This window comes from Sus scrofa, chromosome 14 (genome assembly GCF_054392235.1).
Source record: "Sus scrofa isolate SSC_HxYL_T2T_F1_AM1 chromosome 14, Sscrofa_HxYL_maternal_Yorkshire_Landrace_v2.0, whole genome shotgun sequence".
Lineage (NCBI taxonomy): Eukaryota > Metazoa > Chordata > Mammalia > Artiodactyla > Suidae > Sus > Sus scrofa.
This window is the reverse complement of record NC_139396.1, coordinates 19,829,365-19,849,314: the sequence shown is the minus strand read 5'-3', so window position 1 is coordinate 19,849,314 and position 19,950 is coordinate 19,829,365. Positions and strand designations below refer to the sequence as shown.

The 19,950-nt window shown below is 47.0% G+C and overlaps 1 protein-coding gene across 1 annotated transcript in view; it reads left to right on the top strand.

The window, feature by feature from the left end:
• Positions 1-19,950, top strand: part of LOC146396394 (uncharacterized) — a 291,217-nt gene that overhangs the window by 208,339 nt on the left and 62,928 nt on the right. The window lies entirely within an intron of this gene.

Genomic DNA, 19,950 nt, shown 5'->3' with positions numbered 1-19,950 from the left:
TTCTCTGACCACAATGCCATGAAATTAGAAATCAACCATGGGAAAAGGAAAGAGAAAAAACCTACTCCATGGAGACTAAACAACATGCTACTAAAAAACCAATGGGTCAATGAGGAAATCAAGAAGGAAATTAAAAACTATCTTGAAACAAATGATAATGAAGACACAACCTCTCAAAATCTATGGGATGCTGCGAAAGCAGTGCTCAGAGGGAAATTTATAGCAATACAGGCCTTTCTCAAAAAAGAAGAAAGATCCCAAATTGACAACTTAACCCTCCACCTAAATGAATTAGAAAAAGAAGAACAAAGAAGTCCTAAAGTCAGCAGAAGGAAGGAAATTGTAAAGATCAAAGAAGAAATCAATAAAATAGAGACTCAAAAAACAATAGAGAAAATTAATAAAACCAAGAGCTGGTTCTTTGAAAAGGTGAACAAAATTGATAAACCCCTGGCCAGACTCACTAAAAAGAGGAGAGAAAGAACCCAAATCACCAAAATTATAAATGAAAAAGGAGAAATCACAACGGATACAGCAGAAATACAAAAAACCATAAGAGAATACTATGAACAACTATATGGCAATAAGTTTGACAATCTGGAAGAAATGGACAATTTTCTAGAATCTTACAGCCTGCCAAAACTGAATCAAGCAGAAACAGACCAACTGAACAGACCAATCACCAGAAATGAAATTGAAGAGGTCATAAAATCACTCCCTACAAATAAAAGCCCAGGACCAGATGGCTTCACAGGTGAATTCTATCAAACATATAAAGAGGAATTGGTGCCCATCCTCCTTAAACTCTTTCAAAAGGTTGAAGAAGAAGGAATACTCCCAAAGACATTCTATGAGGCCACCATCACCCTCATTCCAAAACCAGGCAGAGATACCACCAAAAAAGAAAACTATCGCCCAATATCATTGATGAATATAGATGCAAAAATTCTCAACAAAATCTTAGCCAACCGAATCCAACAACATATCAAAAAAATTATACACCATGACCAGGTTGGGTTCATCCCAGGTTCACAAGGATGGTTCAACATACGCAAATCAATCAACATCATACACCACATTAACAAAAAAAAGGTCAAAAATCATATGATCATCTCAATAGATGCAGAAAAAGCATTTGACAAAGTTCAACATCCATTCATGATCAAGACCCTCGCCAAAGTGGGTATAGAGGGAACATTCCTGAATATAATCAAAGCCATTTATGATAAACCCACAGCAAATATAATCCTCAATGGGGAAAAACTGAAAGCCTTCTCACTCAAATCTGGAACAAGACAGGGATGCCCACTCTCACCACTGCTCTTCAACATCGTTTTGGAAGTCTTAGCCACAGCAATTAGACAAACAAAAGAAATCAAAGGCATCCATATAGGAAGAGAAGAGATCAAACTGTCACTGTATGCAGATGACATGATTCTATACCTAGAAAACCCTAAGGACTCAACCCCAAAACTCCTTGAACTGATTAATAAATTCAGCAAAGTGGCAGGATATAAGATTAACATTCAGAAGTCAGTTGCATTTCTGTATACCAGCAATGAAGCATTAGAAAAGGAATACAAAAATACGATACCTTTTAAAATTGTACCTCACAAAATCAAATACCTCGGAATACACCTAACCAAAGAGGTAAAGGACCTATATGCCGAGAACTATAAAACCTTAATTAAAGAAATCAAAGAAGATGTAAAAAAATGGAAAGATATTCCATGTTCCTGGATTGGAAAAATCAATATTGTGAAAATGGCCATCCTACCCAAAGCAATCTACAGATTCAATGCAATCCCTATCAAATTACCCATGACATTTTTCACAGAACTAGAACAAACAATCCAAACATTTATATGGAACCACAAAAGACCGAGAATCGCCAAAGCAATCCTGAGAAACAAAAACCAAGCAGGAGGCATCACTCTCCCAGACTTCAAGAAATACTACAAAGCCACAGTCATCAAAACAGTGTGGTACTGGTATCAAAACAGACAGACAGACCAATGGAACAGAATAGAGAATCTGGAAATTAACCCTGACACCTATGGTCAATTAATCTTTGACAAGGGAGGCAAGAACATAAAATGGGAAAAGGAAAGTCTATTCAGCAAGTATTGCTGGGAAACCTGGACAGCTGTATGCAAAGCAATGAAACTAGAACACACCCTCACACCATGCACAAAAATAAACTCCAAATGGCTGAAAGACTTAAATATACGACAGGACACCATCAAACTCCTAGAAGAAAACATAGGCAAAACACTCTCTGACATCAACATCATGAATATTTTCTCAGGTCAGTCTCCCAAAGCAATAGAAATTAGAGCAAAAATAAACCCATGGGACCTCATCAAACTGAAAAGCTTTTGCACAGCAAAGGAAACCCAAAAGAAAACAAAAAGACAACTTACAGAATGGGAGAAAATAGTTTCAAATGATGCAACTGACAAGGGCTTAATCTCTAGAATATACAAGCAACTTATACAACTCAACAGCAAAAAAACCAATCAATCAATGGAAAAATGGGCAAAAGACCTGAATAGACATTTCTCCAAGGAAGATATACAGATGGCCAACAAACACATGAAAAAATGCTCAACATCGCTGATTATAAGAGAAATGCAAATCAAAACTACCATGAGATACCACCTCACACCAGTCAGAATGGCCATCATTAATAAATCCACAAATAACAAGTGCTGGAGGGGCTGTGGAGAAAAGGGAACCCTCCTGCACTGTTGGTGGGAATGTAAACTGGTACAGCCACTATGGAGAACAGTTTGGAGATACCTTAGAAATCTATACATAGAACTTCCATATGACCCTGCAATCCCACTCTTGGGCATCTATCCGGACAAAGCTCTACTTAAAAGAGACACATGCACCCGCATGTTCATTGCAGCACTATTCACAATAGCCAGGACATGGAAACAATCCAAATGTCCATCGACAGAGGATTGGATTCGGAAGATGTGGTATATATACACGATGGAATACTACTCAGCCATAAAAAAGGATGACATCATGCCATTTGCAGCAACATGGATGGAACTAGAGAATCTCATACTGAGTGAAATGAGCCAGAAAGACAAAGACAAATACCATATGACATCACTTATAACTGGAATCTAATATCCAGCACAAATGAACATCTCCTCAGAAAAGAAAATCAATCATGGACTTGGAGAAGAGACTTGTGGTTGCCTGATGGGAGGGGGAGGGAGTGGGAGGGATCGGGAGCTTGGGCTTATCAGACACAACTTAGAATAGATTTACAAGGAGATCCCGCTGAATAGCATTGAGAACTATGTCTAGATACTCATGTTGCAACAGAAGAAATGGTGGGGGAAAAACTGTAATTGTAATGTATACATGTAAGGATAACCTGACCCCCTTGCTGTACAGTGGGAAAATAAAATTAAAAAAAAAAAAAAAAAAAAAAGAAAAATTATCCCTGATCATGTAAAGTCCCAGGTCTTCTTGTTTCAAAAGCTCCCTGGGGGTGGATGCCAGTGGGCTGGTGAGGTTTGGACCACTGAGCTTCACATGATGGAACCTCCCCCCAAGCCATTAACAGGTCATGAGATTACAGTCACTCACTCCCTCCTTTGTTTTGTCCTCACTGGGACTAAGAGGCCGCTGCCTCCACCATTTAGCACATGGCAATAATCCCACCAAGACGATAGGATGGTCCCCCACCCACAAGGCACCAAAGCAGAAAGTCCAGTCCCTACAGCCAAGCCTTTTCCTCTCTGGACAGACCACCCCCACGAGGACACCCTGGAGGAGTGGAGGATCACCCCAGCCTGTCATCTGGCCACTTCAGAGAGGCAGAGAGAAACTCTCTAGAGGTAAGGGCTGCCTCCAGCCTCCATTCTCACGACTGGTGAGTGTCCAGAGGGCTGAAAGGCACAAAAGCAGCTCTCCATCCCCAGAGTGTTCCGGGATGCAGAGCATGGAACCGATGCCCCAGAAGCCCCCTAGCCCAGCAGGCTGGAGACACAGGGATGATTAGGCTGTCCCTGGGGCTAGGACAGCTGTGTACTCCCAGGAGCAGCCTGGGCATCCTTGTCTCTGTGGAGGAAAGACTTAGTCATTCACCAGTGGATCCAGACTGCCTGGGATCTCACACATGCTTCGTTCCTCTCAGATCCCCTCTCTGTCTTCTGAGGACCCATCTCTGAGGACACAGGCACATGCAAAATGACAGTGGACCAAGTGCATTTCACAACAGAATGATTTTATCCAAGTTTTACATCCCCCATTGCAAAGGAGCTACTGTGCCCACCCACACACACCCAGACCCAAGTCCCCACCACCTAACCCCACCCACCCCCACCTCCTCCTGGCTCTGGTCATTCTGTCCTTCCTCCCCACCCCTATGGCAGCCAGGACGGTTGCTAGGACCTGGAGGTGCCCAAGGCTTCCATGGGGGCTGCCCAGTTGGACTGGCCCTGGAGGGCTGGCCCACCGTTCCTTACTGGCTGCAGTGCCACTTCCTCCTGCTCCGTGTGACACATGGGTAACACCTGCTCCTTTTGGGCTGGGAAGGGTCAACCAGCCCCAGAGCCAGGGTGTGCCCCCCAGAGCCTCGCAGGTCAGCCCTAGGCCTGGCCAGGTCCTCAGCTGCAGCCAGACCTCCACACCGAGCCCGCTTTCTAGACTTGGCAGCTTCCAGGGGGCCTGAGCTGAGGCCCATTCTCTGGGGAAACGGGGCCTGGGAAGCTTTCTGGGCACTCTGCCCTGCAGTGCAGAGAAGACCCGAGGGAGGGACAGGGCTCTGTGGCAGCCCCCAGGGCAGCAGGCTGTGGTGAAGGCCCAAGAGGAAGGCCAGGCTGGGGAGCTCCTCCTCATCCTCACTGAACCCGTGACCCAGCCCTGGGGCTCCACTAAGAGGAGAGGCCTCCCTGAGAACCTTGCTGAGAACCTTGCTGGCCCTGGGTCCTGATGGAGGGCCCGAGCGCTTTGTGCCCTGGCGAGGAAATGGCTGTGCAGTTCCAGCCTGAGGGGGTTCCTGATATCCTGGAGAGGGCACAGAGCCTTTGTGCCTGAACAGGCCCCTGTCTATTTGGTGGTGCCTTAGATGGCCATTCTCAGATGATTGAAAACCGAGTGAATTTGTTGCTAGTGGATCTAATCTAAAAATTCCTAAAGGATCTTCTTGAGACAGAAGGGGAATGATTATACAAAGAAACATGGAATATCAGGAGTGAAAAAAAGGAATATCCAGTGTTGACATTTGATGAGGATAACATTATTCCCCACTGAGGTTTTTCCTTCTTTTTCTTTTTTCTTTTTGCCTTTTCTAGGGCTGCTTCCCATGGTCTATGGAGATTCCCAGGCTACAGGTCAAATGAGCTGTAGCCACTGGCATATGCCAGAGCCACAGCAATGCCGGAGCTGAGCCACATCTGCAACCTACACCACAGCTCACAGCAATGCCAGATCCTTAAGCCACATGAGCAAGGCCAGAGATCGAACCCACAACCTCATGGTTCCTAGTCATATTCGTTAACCACTGCGCCACAACAGGAACTCCTCCACTGAGGTTTTAAAAATGATGTTTGATGTTTCAAAACAAAAAAACTACTGTGGCATTTGAAGTGGTTCTCAATGTATTTGCAAACAATATTTAAAACAGAAAGTCAGAAACTACTAAAAAAAAATGAGGTGTACAAGGGCCAACTGAAAGAGCTTCCAATGGCCAAAGTGAAGCAATTTGACCAAGAAAATAAGTAATATAGTAGTAGTTTATAACCCAAAGTATAAAATAAATGGCTATGAATCCCTATTAATAAATAAATGACTAAATTAATCATTCAGTCAATCAATAAGGGATAATAAAAATATATTGTACAGAAGAATTCCAAATAACTTATGTAGGTACTCTGTTCTCAGGACATGCAGCACAATTTCCTGCTTTTAACTGTAGACTGATTATCATGTCATATTGTTAAAAAGGACAATATAGAAAGGGAATAAAAAGACAGTGGAAAAATCTAACAGGAGTCAAGGTCAACAACACAAGTGCTAAGTCCTTCCTAGAGTATGTGTATCATTGATATGTGAAGAGAATGGCACTTTACCTCTCTGATCTTCTCCCCAAAGTCCATAAACTGCATCTAATCATGAAGAAACATCAGGCATATTCCAAGCGGGGGACATTCTACAAACTAAGTGACCAGCATCCTCAAAACTGTCAAGGCCATCAAAAACAAGGTGTCTGAGAAATTGTCACAGCCCAAGAGGGGCCTAAGGAGGCATGACAACTAAATGTAACTTGGTATCATAGATGGAATACTAGAACAGAAAAAACACATGAGGTGAAAACTAAGGAAGTTTGAATAAAAAGTATGGATTTTAAAGTACGGACTTCAGGAATTCCATACTTTAAATTGGCTCAGTGTGTTAAGAACCCGACAGGGTCCATGAAGATGTGGGATCTATCCCTGGCCTTGCTCAGTGGATTAAGGATCAAAATGTAGCATCACTGCAAGCTGCAGCATGGGTTGCCATTGTGGCTGGGATCCAGCATTGCTGTTGCTGTGGCTGTGGCATAGGCTGGCAGCTGCAGCTCCGATTCAACCCCTAGCCTGGGAACTTCCTAGAGGCCCTAAAATATATATATTTTAAACAGAAAGTATGGATATACATTTGTTTGTTGTTTTTTCTTTTTTCCAGGGCCATACTCGCAGCATATGGAGGTTCTCAGGCTAGGCGTCAAATTGGAACTATACCTGCCAGCTCACACCACAGCCACAGCAATGCAGGATCAAAGCCACATCTGAGACCTACAACACAGCTCATGGCAACGCTGGATCCTTAACCCACTGGACAAGCTCAAGGCTCAAACCTGTGTCCTCATAGATGTTGGTCAGAGGACACTGAGCCATGATGGGAACCCCTTTTTTTCTTTCTTTTTTCCTTTTTTTTTTTTTTTTTTGAGAGAGAGAGGGAGAATATGAACATGAATGCATACCAAGGGAAAAAGAGTAAGAATGAGAATCTAACAGGATATAAACCTGGGTTTCAGGGAGTTCCCATTGTGGCACAGCAGAACCAAATCCAGCTAGTATCCATGAGGATTCGGGTTCTATCCCTGGCCTTGCTCACTGGGTGGGGGATCCAGTGTTGCCTTGAGCTGTGGTGTATGTCAAAGATATGGCTCAGATCTTGCGTCACTGAATAGTGTCTGAATAGACAGACTGAGTGGGGTATTGAAGAGGCAAGAATGCTGAAGAAGCTTTGAAGTATGCTTGTGGCAATGACCTAGGCTCATAGCAATGATCCTGGCTTTTAGGGAAGCAAAAGCTAGCACACTGGACCCTGAGGCCCAGTGATGCACCACCATGGCATCTGATTTTATTTGCAATGTCTTGGGCACTCAGTATGCAGGAGCCTTTTAGGACTGGCTGAGTCACTGGAAACAGAAATCAAGGAGGAAGTCACAGTACTCGGTACTAGGAAGGGGAGGTGCCTTCCACCTTCCTCGATCCTGTAGTATTGCTACTTCTCCTCTGCAGAGAAAACATAGCCTGAAGTGTGACAAGTTCTAGCAGGTGTGAGAAGGCTCCCCGCCTTCTTTAGCGCTCTGTGATTTGGAACTGCTCATTTTAGCCTTCACATGGAGTGTATGGTCTCTATCAGGTTTTAGGATTTCATTATAGTTTCTTGCCTTATTCTCAAATTATTTCTCTTTCCTTTATAATTATTTAAAAGTCCACCAGTTGGCTTCTCTAACCATTACAATTTGAGAGATGAGACCCTGTCTTCTCCCATAGGACTCAGCCTTACACTATCTCAGGGACCTGAGAGGCCAGGCCTCCTTCTCTAAGCCTGGTTCACATCCTTCTGGTTGAACTCAAGCAGTGAGAGGACACATGTTCCTTTTGAAAAACAAAGTTGGCTGTGGACACACTCTGCAAGTGTACGTTTTCAACTTAGAGCTCTGTGCTCTTTGTTAAAAGCCCCCTTTGGGTTAATTATAAAGTGCCTAAATTATATTTGATTATTTCAGGAGAAAAAATATGCACTAGGACAGTGTGTCTGTGCCTGCAAATCCACTGACTGACATTCCATTCTCTACATTCCACTTTTTCTCAAGAAATGTCCTGACTACATGTGTCATTCAAACAAACCAGTTGTGAGAGGCATTGGGAGAAAGCATGGAGTCCTTTCTAGCTTTCTGGGCTAAAATGTACTTTGAAATAGCCCCTCCACTCCTATAACGATCTCTTCCACCCCTGTGCATGTATGAGACCTTCCCTTATGAGATTCCATACTCATGAAAATATGGATAGGATGAAACCAACACGGGAGTACTGTCCTGCATTTTCGTTCTACCACGTGGTTTGTGGAAGGAGAAACTGGCCTTTCATGGTTGCTGCATCTCATCCACTTTTCCCAGAGTGGCTCCTGCTGCCTGAGTTGGTGACGGTAGGACTGGGCATCTTCCATCCCACCCTCTCCCTCAGGTCCTTTGTGGAACTGCTGCAAATCCACCCAAGATGGCATGTCTTCCCTTGGCATCTGTTCTGCAGCTGGGACAATCTCCATGGCATAACACAAAGGGCGATGTGGTTCGTGTTGGAAAGCTCTTGAAGTTGAAAACTGCTTTAACAGGCCAAATCCTGGAAACTTGTTTATGAAATGTCCTCATAACTCTTCATGAAGCTGCACTGGGTACATCAACCCTCTATGGCTTGGAGGCAACTGTGAGATGTGAGGACACTCAGGAAGAAATGTCCGTTTGTTTTCCAAGTTAGTTTAGCACAAGATCACTGTCACCCAAGCAATGGAACATGTTGCTATGGGAACTGCAAAGATGATAATGCTGCTTCAAAAGGTTGACAATTGGAAAAGCCTCTTTTTTTATGTCATGCCCATGGGATGCACATTTTGCTTAGATCATTACTGTTGAAAGTTTGTTCATATAAACTGTTTGGGAGCAAATAATTTGTGACTCTTAAAATATTTAGAATATTGAAATTTGGGGAAAAGTATTACCATCTAGGTGCATTAAAATCGCTTGTGTGCTGGAACTCTCACAGGCCTGATGGAGTCAGAGTTGTTATCAGGAAGATATAAAATCTCCCTGCAAAGCCATGTGGAATGGCCCATCTCATTCATGTCTTATCCTGGATTCAGGCCACTGATGAATGGTTTATGCACAGAGTCTTGGTGCATTTCTTTTTTCACTTTCGTCTCCTGAAATTTCCTGCTTTCACAATATAGGTTATAGAACCATGACAGTCTCTTCATGAAACCATGACTGGAGCCACATGCCATATGCCCCCACGCATGTTTGCATCATTACACGGACTTGGATGAGTGCATATCTATGTATGAGTGCATGGGTATATACATACCTATTCAGTCCTCATTGTCATGTGGTTGGGGTCTGCAGTCACCACAAACATGGAATCAGTGAACACTGAACCACTGCGCCCATGGGAAATTCAGGGTTAGGTACCTGCCAGCCTCTGGTCACATTTTTTTGTCACTTGATAAATACAAAAGCTTATTTTATGTGTGTTTCTGTTTAAAGACACCTTGTTTAATATACACTGTTGTTTCATTGGCACTGAACTCACAGCCAATTGCACTGTAATCCTATGTGTAAACCAAATGTATCTAACCAATGTATTTCCCCCCCATAAAGTCCTAGACAACACTTCAGCACCAAACATGGGGGCCATTTGAAAGAGTTAAATCACACACACACACACCACAAAACTGTGGGGAAATGTGGCACTAAATAGACCAGAGAAGGGGCATTTGCTTACAGTATGAGTGGAAACAAGAAGGCAGAGTTTTGCTTTGTTCAGCCTTAGCTGGAAATGCATTTGTAGGTAGATGAATTTTTCTTCTCTGTGTGTGTCCACATATGAGCAAAAGCACCCCAAGCCCTGACTTGGGGTGACAAATACATTTTTAGTGAATAGGTGAATTCTCTGATATGGAATCTGTGACTAATGAGAACCAACTGTATGTGTATATATATATAAAATCAATAACATCTTCCCACCAGATGGAAGATCCAGTGGTGAACCATGTGGAAGCCAGGGCAGACCTCTGCCAGCCAGAACATACTGTACACTTCCTGTCCCTTGAGCACTTCCTTCTTCTGAGCACTCCGGGAATGAGCTCCCTACTCCCTGGCTCCTCAAGCCCTGGCTTTTATCCTCCTTGCAAGGCACCTACAGTGTGTGTTGGAGTGATGCTTTCTCCAGGTGTATGACCTGTTATCCTTTTAGGCTGTGCAGATGTGGAGGGTGAGCCAGGGCCCCATGTTCAGGGCAGTTATCCACAGCTGGTGGGTGAGCCACGTGTGAGAAGATCTGCAATACGGAAATGCTTGCGTCAGGAGACTGGAGGTGGGCAAGGCTCATCTGAAAGATATTATTGGCCTGTCTCCCTTCCATGGCTTTCTTTTTGTCTGGTTTACTGGCTGCCCCAGCCATCATGCAGATGACAAAGGAATGAATTAGCAGTCTAGAGACTGTGCCAGGTCTTGCCTGTACAACCAGGTAGGAGTTGCTCTTCACGTCCTCATCTGTAGAACAAGGTCATTTGTTTAGGGAAATCCTATGGTTCTAAAGTCCTTTTTGAAAAAAAAGAATTAATAATGTAATTCTGAGAAACTCAGATGGAATTGTGTAACAAGGTACTTGCATGCCATTTCAGAAACCCTGTTTTTGTCTGTTTTTTTTTTTCCCCCCCTTAGGGCTGCATCCGTGGCATATGGAGGTTCCCAGGCTAGGGGTTGCATCAGAGCTGTAGCCACCAGCCTACACCTCAGCCACAGCAATGAGGGATGTAAGCCACATCTGCAGCCTACACCACAGCTCACAGCAATGCTGGAACCTTAACCCACTGAGGGAGGTCAGGAACCTAACTTGTGTCCTCAGCAATGCTAGTCAGATTCATTTCCACTGAGCCACGTTGGGAACTCCAGGAGCCCTGTTCTTTATGAAAGTATTCAGGAGATAATGCAATATGTGCTTTATATCTTCTCCACTTAAAAAGCTGACTCATTTGCATAAAAACTTTTTGGATGGTTTTTATGAATGATTTGGGTTTTCAGAGTTAAAAGAATTTTTGAGTTGTGATAGCATCACAACCCCTAAAAATTGTTTAATAGCATCAAGATTAGGTAGGCCGTTTTGTTTGGGATTTTAGTAACTGAGAAAGTATAGGTTGTTAGCAGCACTCTGGAGCATGTACTACCCGTAGCACACGCTGTTAGTCACTAAAATTATACTGGTTCTAGACGCAACAGGATTCCCATTTTTCAGTTGATGAAACCAAGGTTCAGAATGGCTAGGATGTCGGATACACTCTTCAAATCCAAGTATCCAGGTCCCATAACCTACATTCTTTTCCTTTGGCTTTGTAAAGTATAACACTCTAAATGTACATTAGATTTTATCGGCCAAATGTGGAAATTATGTTTTGCAATTTTTAGCTCCAGTGTAGTTATAAGATCTAGTATATGGGAATAAAGACATTGAGGAAGTAGATTTATTTTACTAGGAACCAACACTTCAACTCTTTTGCAGAACAAAATTAGACTTTAAAAAAACCCCAAGATGTTATTAAAGGAAACTTTCAAATATAGTTTTATATAATTCTGGTAGTATTGCTTTTAAGCTGGTAGCTGCTATATATGTTAGTTGCCTTGTGCATCTACCAAGCGAAAAGCACTGTACTTAGCAAAATTGTCAGCAATTTATTTAGATGCCCTTTGACTGTGGTGAGCAATCAAAACATTCCCATCTACTCCTCAGGGAGAGTCTGAATGTAAACACATCATTCCTTCTGTTCAGCTCCTGGGCACCCTCTCTACCTTTCTGAGTCTTCTGCCCAAGTTGGTTACCTTGTCACCAACATCCCACTCATGAAACGGTCAGCACTTCCCTGAGGACTGCTCACCACTGGTCACCTTTCTCTCCTCTCCTAATCAGGACTGTCTTGTCACATCACATCACCTTTCACTCACCAAGTGTTTATGGAGCATTCAGCTCACGCCAGACACTATTCGAGGTACTGGGAACACAGCAAAGAGGAAACGAGAGTAAAATCCCTGCTTGGGGCTTACATTCTAGTGAAGAAAAGAGAAAACAAACAAGAGATGGGGACCGAGTGTTGCTGGTGGACCTGGAAGTGTGCTCCAGAGAGGGACCAGAAGGAGGAAAGGACACCTGAGTGGATGAGACCGAAGCTGGGGACCAGTGAGGGAGGGGTGGGAACAGTGTGGTTGTGGGGGACAGAGGACAAGGTGGAAGAGGCCTGGAGGGAGCAGGTGCAGGGAGGGACTGTGAGCGGCCAGAGGCCCCGGGATGGTGGCCTAGGTGGGACCCGGCCAGCAGCGGGGAGCAGAGGGTAACCACTGCAGGTAGAGCTGGGGATGGGCCAAGGGAGCTGGACACTGTAGCTTCCAGCAGTAGGCATAGAGACCAGGTGGAAGTTGTGTTCCTGACACTTTCCAGCTGGGCCGCATCAAGGGGCCACCTGCCCTCGTGGCTGCAGCCCAGCGAAGGAAAGGAAAGCATTCTCCATCACCCGAAGACGAAGACAGGGCTGTGAGCTCCAAGCACGCACTCTGCAGTCAGGCGGGCCTGGGAGCTTCACAGTGTCTCCTCAGTTCATGGCCGGGGAGGGGGGGGGTGGTGGTGGCGGGGGGGTGGTGGTGGCGAGGTGACAAGGCAGGCGCGCTGGGGCTCAGCGGTGGGACGCAGAGCCACTGCAGGCGGCGTGGGGTGGCGGCGGGGGGGGGGGGCAGACTCGGCAGGAAGACGGGGCCTTAGCAGGCCCTGTACGGTGTTGGGGGGAACCCCCTCAGTAGGCCTTGCGGGGAGGCAGGGCCTCTTCAGTCCAGGTGCCAGGGGGGCGGGGCCTCGGCAGGCTGTGTGACTGGGGGGCGCGGCTTCTTCAGTCGGACCTTGGGGAGGCGGGGCTTCAGCAGGCCGCGTGCTGAGGAGGCGGGGCCTCGGCAGGCTCTGTGACTGGGGGGCGCGGCTTCTGCAGGCCGAGCCAGGGAGGCGGGGCCTCGGCAGGCCTTTTCCTGGGGGGACAGGGCCTCCGCAGGCCGCGTGCCAGGGAGGCGGGACATCGGCAGGCCGTTTCCTGGGGGGGCGGGGCCTCGCAGGCCGCGCGCTGACAGGGGGTCCTAGGCCGGCCTTGTGCCTGGGAGGCGGGGCCTCGGCCAGCCATGTGCCAGGTTGGCGCGGCTTCTGCAGGCCGAGCGCGGGGGGGTGGGGGGGGGCCTCGGCTGTCAATGTGCCCGGGGGGCGGGGCCTCGGCAGGCCATGTGCCAGGTTTGTGGGGCCTCTGCAGGCCCTCTGCTGGGGGGCTTGGCCTCGGCAGGCTATGTGACTTGGGGGCGCGGGTTCTGCAGGCCGAGCGCGGCGGGGCAGGGCCTTGGCTGGCAATGTGCCCGGGGGGCGGGGCCTCGGCAGGCCGCGGGAGGCGGGGGCACAGGGCTCACACCCAATCCCAGGCACAGCCTAGTTCACAGTCCGCTGCCATCTTGAATCGCGGTGTTGCTCTTAGTTTCCTCAGGAACCGTTAGTTTTTTAACGGCTGGCGCAGCTGCTTCCCTAACTGGGGTCTGCAGTGCAGGCGTGGTGTCTCTGCACTGCGCCCTGCAAGCAACTGAAACCCGGCCAAGCACAAAGGAAAAGAAAAGGTAGACTTTGCTTTATTTCCCAGACTGTACTTTGATGAGCAGGGAATTGTTAATGGGCTTTGTAGGTGACAGTTGAACTGCTGAGAAGAAGGAGGCCTGAGGAGGGGGGCAGAGGAGTCCAGGGTGTCAGAAGAGCCAGTGGGGAGCAGGTGGTGGTGCTGAGGGAGTGAGGGGGCGGTGGGGAAGACGGAGATGAGATGAGAGGGTGGTGGTGAGGTGGGGAGGATGGTGATGAGGTGGGAGGATGGCGATGAGATGGGAGGGTGGTGGTGAAGTGGGAGGTCGGTAATGAGGTGGGAATAAGGCGGGGTGGATGGTGATGAGGTGAGAGGACAGCTAGAGGAAGTGGAGAAGGGGCTGACTGCAGGGCCAGCAGTGAGAGGGCTGTCACACAGCACAGGAATCTTGACAGGCATCCAGCTTGAGAGGAAAGCCTTCAGGAAGGAGGGGTGTTGGGTGTCATTCAGATGGGCCCAGTTATGGTAGATTGAGGACGTTATCAGCACTACTAAATATCAAATAGACAACCTATCAGCATCTTGTACGAACCTGTAATGGAAACGAATCTGGAAAAGACTAGATATACACATGCAGGGGTATAATGGAATCACTTTTCTGCACACCTGACACACAACATTGGAAATCAACTCTACTTCAATAAAAAAGTTATTCAGGAGGGGACAGGAGCAGAGTAATAATTAGATTATTGTGGTGACAGTCGCCAACTTCCAGCCCCCTTTGGTGCTGGGCTCCTCCTTCGTCCTCTCCCAGGTGCGAATGCCTCTGACCCTCTGCCCAGACGTGACTCTTGCTAGAATGTCCATGTTAGAGGGGCTGTGACTCTTTAAAAGGAATTTTTCCCTGGTGGGGTCCCCAGGGTCCCAGGCCTGGCTTTCCAAGAGTGGTCATGAGGGGCCAACTCTCACAAAAGCCCTGGGACTGAGAAGGCCTGCATCAGCTTCCACTTGGAGCCATGGAGGTGGCCAGTTACAAATGCCTTTTTAATGTTGCTCCCAACACTCTGTAACATATCAGGCCATTGCTTCAGGTAACTTCATCGTGAGGCCACTTTCCATTTTATTTCATATTTTCCTGAAGGGATATTGTCCTTGTCAAGCAGACAGGAGCTGACGAGGTGAGGGATCGTAACAATGTGTTATAACTTGTAAAATTTCTCACCCAGCTCCCTCCCATCATCAACTCAAGACCTAAGATACCTGAAAAGCATCTTTTCTCTCCTCCTTTTTCTTCCTCTGGCTGGTCCTGACCAGAGGGCCCTAGTGAGAGCGGCTCCTGATAATGTCAGGATCTTCTTTGGAACCTGCAGCATAATTCATTTTCCCCAGAATGGATGTGGAGCCTCCCAGTGCTTCCAAATTGGGCTGCACCAACTCTGAGACTTCTGTGTTCCATTTTCTCAACGCTCCAATGAATTGTCAAGACAAAGCTTTGTGTCAAGATAGAGAAGCATCTTTTCCCAGGCCTGCATTTCTGGCTGGGAAACAGGAGCCCAAATCCTAAATGTGTCTATTTGGTCAGCTTACAGTCCCAACAGCGATTTTGGAAATGCGGAGTTTGCAGAGCCTGATGCCTCTCCTGCAGTTTAAATCTGCACGGTTGTCACCAGTTACAGACTATGGCAGATGGCTTGCAGTGTGTAGAGGAGGACGATGGACAAGGAATCAAAGAGAGAAAAGAACAGCACATGTCCTGGTTCAGCTCCTCCAAGTTGCCATTAAAAGTGCATAATTTCACCAGACTCTAGCCTCAAACATCCATGGTCAATTAAAAGCTGTCTCCGGTCAATGGGTTGTGACACAGAGTTTCTACGTTCTAGGGACACCTTCTACCCTTTAGACAGACTGCCTTTCGCCCTGAAAAATGGCATCCAAAGCCCCACTGTCAGCTAACAAGTGTGTAACTTGCATTGGGGGCACCTTCAGGTTTCATGGCATTTCCTGTCTCTTCACCATGTATAGGCTGTGCGTTAAAACTTCCGAAATCCCCTTTTCTATTCTCAAGGGTTCCCACACCCCAGGTGATGATGGAATCCACAATTATAATAACCAACTTCCAAACAAAACTAAGGGCCCTGCTTTCCTTACAACCATTGCTCTTTTCCCTATACTTCTTCAAACTGGCCCAAGACATTTTAAGGCTGCTGTCTTTGGCTTCTGTGCAGAAAAGAGTACCTCCTGGTTTCTTCATCTGCTGAAGATGGACCTAGTCCCTTCTCATTTCTTACCCTAAGCTGTGAACCTTTTGCTAATGATGATTTGTAGTCTGAGCTCTCTGGGGTCCAGAGAGAGCTCTGCAGGTGCCTGTCAAATGCTCGACCTGAGAAAGACCAAGCCAAGCTAAATCAAGCACCACGGCTTGACTCAGCTTTCCAAGTTCTGCAGCAGAACAGCAACCCCCCACCCCCACCAGGAACAGAACCTCCCATCAACAGCTTCCTCTCTCCCCCTGGGTATCTCCCAGGAATTTTTTGAAGATTGCCCGGGGCTGCCAGCCTCATCTGCCTTTTCACTTGACTCGTTCCTCCTCTCCCAGCTATTTGCTAAAATACAGGGCTTCCTCCCCCTCTTGTTAGAACAAAACTTGCTAGGAAGTTGACCCTAGTCTTCTGAGGCTTCCTCGTGTTGTCCCAAAGCCTGTCAGGTAATTTGTAAGTTTGTTAGTTTAAGTGGCAGAGATAAAGGCTTTTCTCTAACCAACTGACTGGTTGGTTTCCCCTCTGCCTCTGAGCAAGCTTCATTCTAGAGTCAGAGATGTCCAGGCACAGCCTTCTGAGTACACTATCCTCTTGACTTTGAAATCTTCACTGGGCTTTGCCTGCATCTATGCTGGACGATGAGCCTCGGCAACACATGAGGACTTTCATGCCTCACTGGTCAGCACCACTGTGCTGCTGGGCTGGAGCCTCCATCCTCCATTCCTATATCCATGCCTACTTTTCAGGCTCACTGGTGAAGAAATAGGATGAGGAAGCAGGAAAGGATCAGAGGCAAGGAGCATGGTCTCACTGACAGTCCATAAGCCTGAATATCTGAGTTTCAGCTCCTTTTATGCAGGTTTCACAGCTGAGAAACTGAGCCCACCCAATCCTCATTCTGTCTTCACACCACAAGGCTGGCATGGGCAGAGTGCCATCAGGAGAGAACACAGCTCCCACCATGGAGAACCCCTCTAAACTTGCTTGCACCAAAGTCTAGTTCCAACGGCATATGGCCCGTGGAAAATGCAGCTGCGGTCAGTAACTGAGGTTCTCAGACAGCCTTGCCCTTGCATCCTAGCTCCTGGCACATGCTCCTTCCTGGTTCGCCTACCATGAAGCACGTGACCCCTCTGATGAAACACATATGTGATGCCTGACATCCTGGGTTTCTGCCCATGGCAAGTAGGCCCCTGCAGTCACTGGACCACAGTTCTCCCCCACCGAAGGACCCTGCAGGCCATGGAGCACCATGGCTTACAGCAGGGTTTTGGCCCCCATCACTAATGTCATCCCACTAAATATGTGCCAAGAGGACGCTTGTTAAGCCTAAAACCTAATTTGATATGTGGAAGATCCATCTTCACATAAGACCTCCACAGTCCCAGAGGAGAGATCTACCCAGCAAGGGTTCTCAATGAGGAAGACAGAGCTTTATCCCCTTATTCCTGCAGCATCCACCCTTGACCTTCATGGTTCACTTTGGTCTCAGGCTTTCTCCCAGTGTTGAAGTGAGGGTGTGGGTGTTGTCCTGTACCTCTCCTAGGTCTTAAGAGTACAGCCAACACTCAGCCTCCTCCTACACTCTGGCCCCTCAATCAGCCCTGGACACCTAATGTGGATATGACAGACATGCAGCTGCTGCGACAGCCCCTGATGAGTGCCAAGACCAGTCTTCCCAGTGAGTCCACTCAGGACCTGAGGCATTGCTCAGCTGGCTTGCTGCCACCAGCAGCACTCAGTCAGGTGGTGGTCCTTCCTCACCCAGCAGAGCCAGGCTCTCCTGGACTGTTAACATGGAATTTGGAGGGAATCTTGTGCCTCAAAGAGCATCACTTTTCTGGGGAGAGAAGAGGAATGCATGTGACAATATTAAAGCCAAGGCTGTGTGGTGAAAGTTTAATAGAACAAATATATGGCTGGCTGGCTGAGGAATAATAAAATCACTCTGATGATGAGGACTTTACTGCACTGGTTTCCAGACCCTTGTTTGCTAAATAAATTTATTTACTTGGACTCCAAGCTACTGGCTGACCTTGGTCCAATGACTCCACTTCTTCCAGCCATTGTTTCTTCATTGTAAACTGAGAGGATGGGGCTCTGTGAGTGATTCTTGGAGTATCCTTGTACTGGGGGAGGGAGTCTCATATTTTTGGAGCATAAATACTCTCTACCAGTTACTGGGCATGTTTTCAGGGGGTGCAGAGTTGACCCTAGTCTTGTTGCTCTTGTGCTGGTGACAGGAAGCCATTGTTGCTGCCTTCCAGGACATTGTTGTCCGATGGGGAATGTGTGATGGGCTCTTTCTAAATCCCCTGACCAACCCCTCCCCCTGGTGAAATAAATTCCAAAACTATTTAAAGAAACCTCTGAAAGACTGAGATGAAAGTATTTGTACTGTAGATGTCCCCCAGATGATTCATTTATTGGTTGATGAATTTTAGAATGTGTGATTAGATTTAGTCTAAGATCATAAGTCCTTTCTTATGAAATGTACATGCAGCTAGCACCCATGTCTGCATTATTCTCTGGGACTTGAGGAAGAATCTTGTTTGAAAGTCACTGCTATCAGGAAGCAAAGTGTTTGGGGTGTGTGCAGCCTGAGCTTGGCCAAGAGTTGAGTCCCTCTGGTTCATGCAGCTCTACCAGATAACCTGCTGTCACATAACCTACTGCGATGTTTCATCCATGTAGAGTATGTTAGCAGCTGTCTGGTGGGGCCTAGAGCAGCTCACTGCAGAAAGGAGTGTGGAGAGAGGGGTGGCTGAAGTGGGTATGGGGTCCAGAACAGGGGTCTCTGGGGGGAACCCAGGAAAGGTGTCTGTGTCAAGACTGATCACCCCACAGCACCATTGGACTGATTGAGGGAGGGAGAGTGTGATATGAAAAATAGCAAACCCAAGGAGTTCCTGTTGTGGCACAGTGGAAACAAATCTGACTGGTATCCACAAGGATGCAGGGTTGATCCCTGGCCTCACTAAATGGGTCAGAGATCCGGCATTGCCGTGAGCTCTGGTATAGGTCATAGACATGGCTTGGATACCTCATTGCTGTGACTGTGGCTGTGGCTGTGACCAGCAGCCGCAGCTCTGATTAGACCCATAGTCTGGGAACTCCCCTATGCTGCAGGTGTGGCCCTAAGAAGCAAAAGGCAGAAAAATAGCAAACTCGGGATATGCAATACACACATATATATTTTAGATTTCTTACATGTATAGCCATGGCACTGACAGTTGATAAAATGGGTTCATTGATAAAACCGTAGGTATTGGCAAGATTCTTATGTTTCTTAAAGAGAGATTAATACATATAAAAGTTTAGAACTGTTAAGGAATGAATGGCTTAGGGATAACAATTAATTGTCTAGTTGTGAAAACAGCCTCTCTGCCTAGATTCTGTAGGCAGGAGTACAGTGAAATGTCAGGTTTTCTTTGGCTGTACCTGCAGCATAGAGAAACAGGCTAGGGACTGAATCCCACCTAAGCTGGAACTGTGGAAATGCCACATGCTTAACCTGCTGCACCCCCGTGGGAACTCCACAAGATGTCATTTCTTACAAATTTTCTAAAATTTAATCTTTTCCTGTTTCAAACGACTCACCTCTATTGGTTGAAATTAGTAAGTTTTGCTATAAAATTGAATAGCAAGACAACACTGGCTACATACACGTTCCAAGTGGCTTGTCTCCCTTCTAGAAACCACCAACCTGCCTGCTGCCATCCTGCCTCCCCAACCAGAGCAAGGCCTCTTGAACCACCTCCAAGCAGCTGTCCTCCCCAGGGCAGCCTCAGGTTTCTACAGGCTCCCCAGCTCAGATGTCCCTGGGGTGCAGTACTCTCGCCTTCCTCTCCTTCCGTCCAACTCCATGTCCACAGTGAAGGGTCCCAACGGAAACCCAGGGATTTGAGGGAGGCCCTTTCTCTTGGAAAACAGCCCCTGTCTAGAGGCTTACCGCCTTCTGAAGCCATTCCCACAGGCATGGGCCTGGACCACCATGGGCTGGTGGCCTCAACGTGGACAGTCCAGAGCAGGA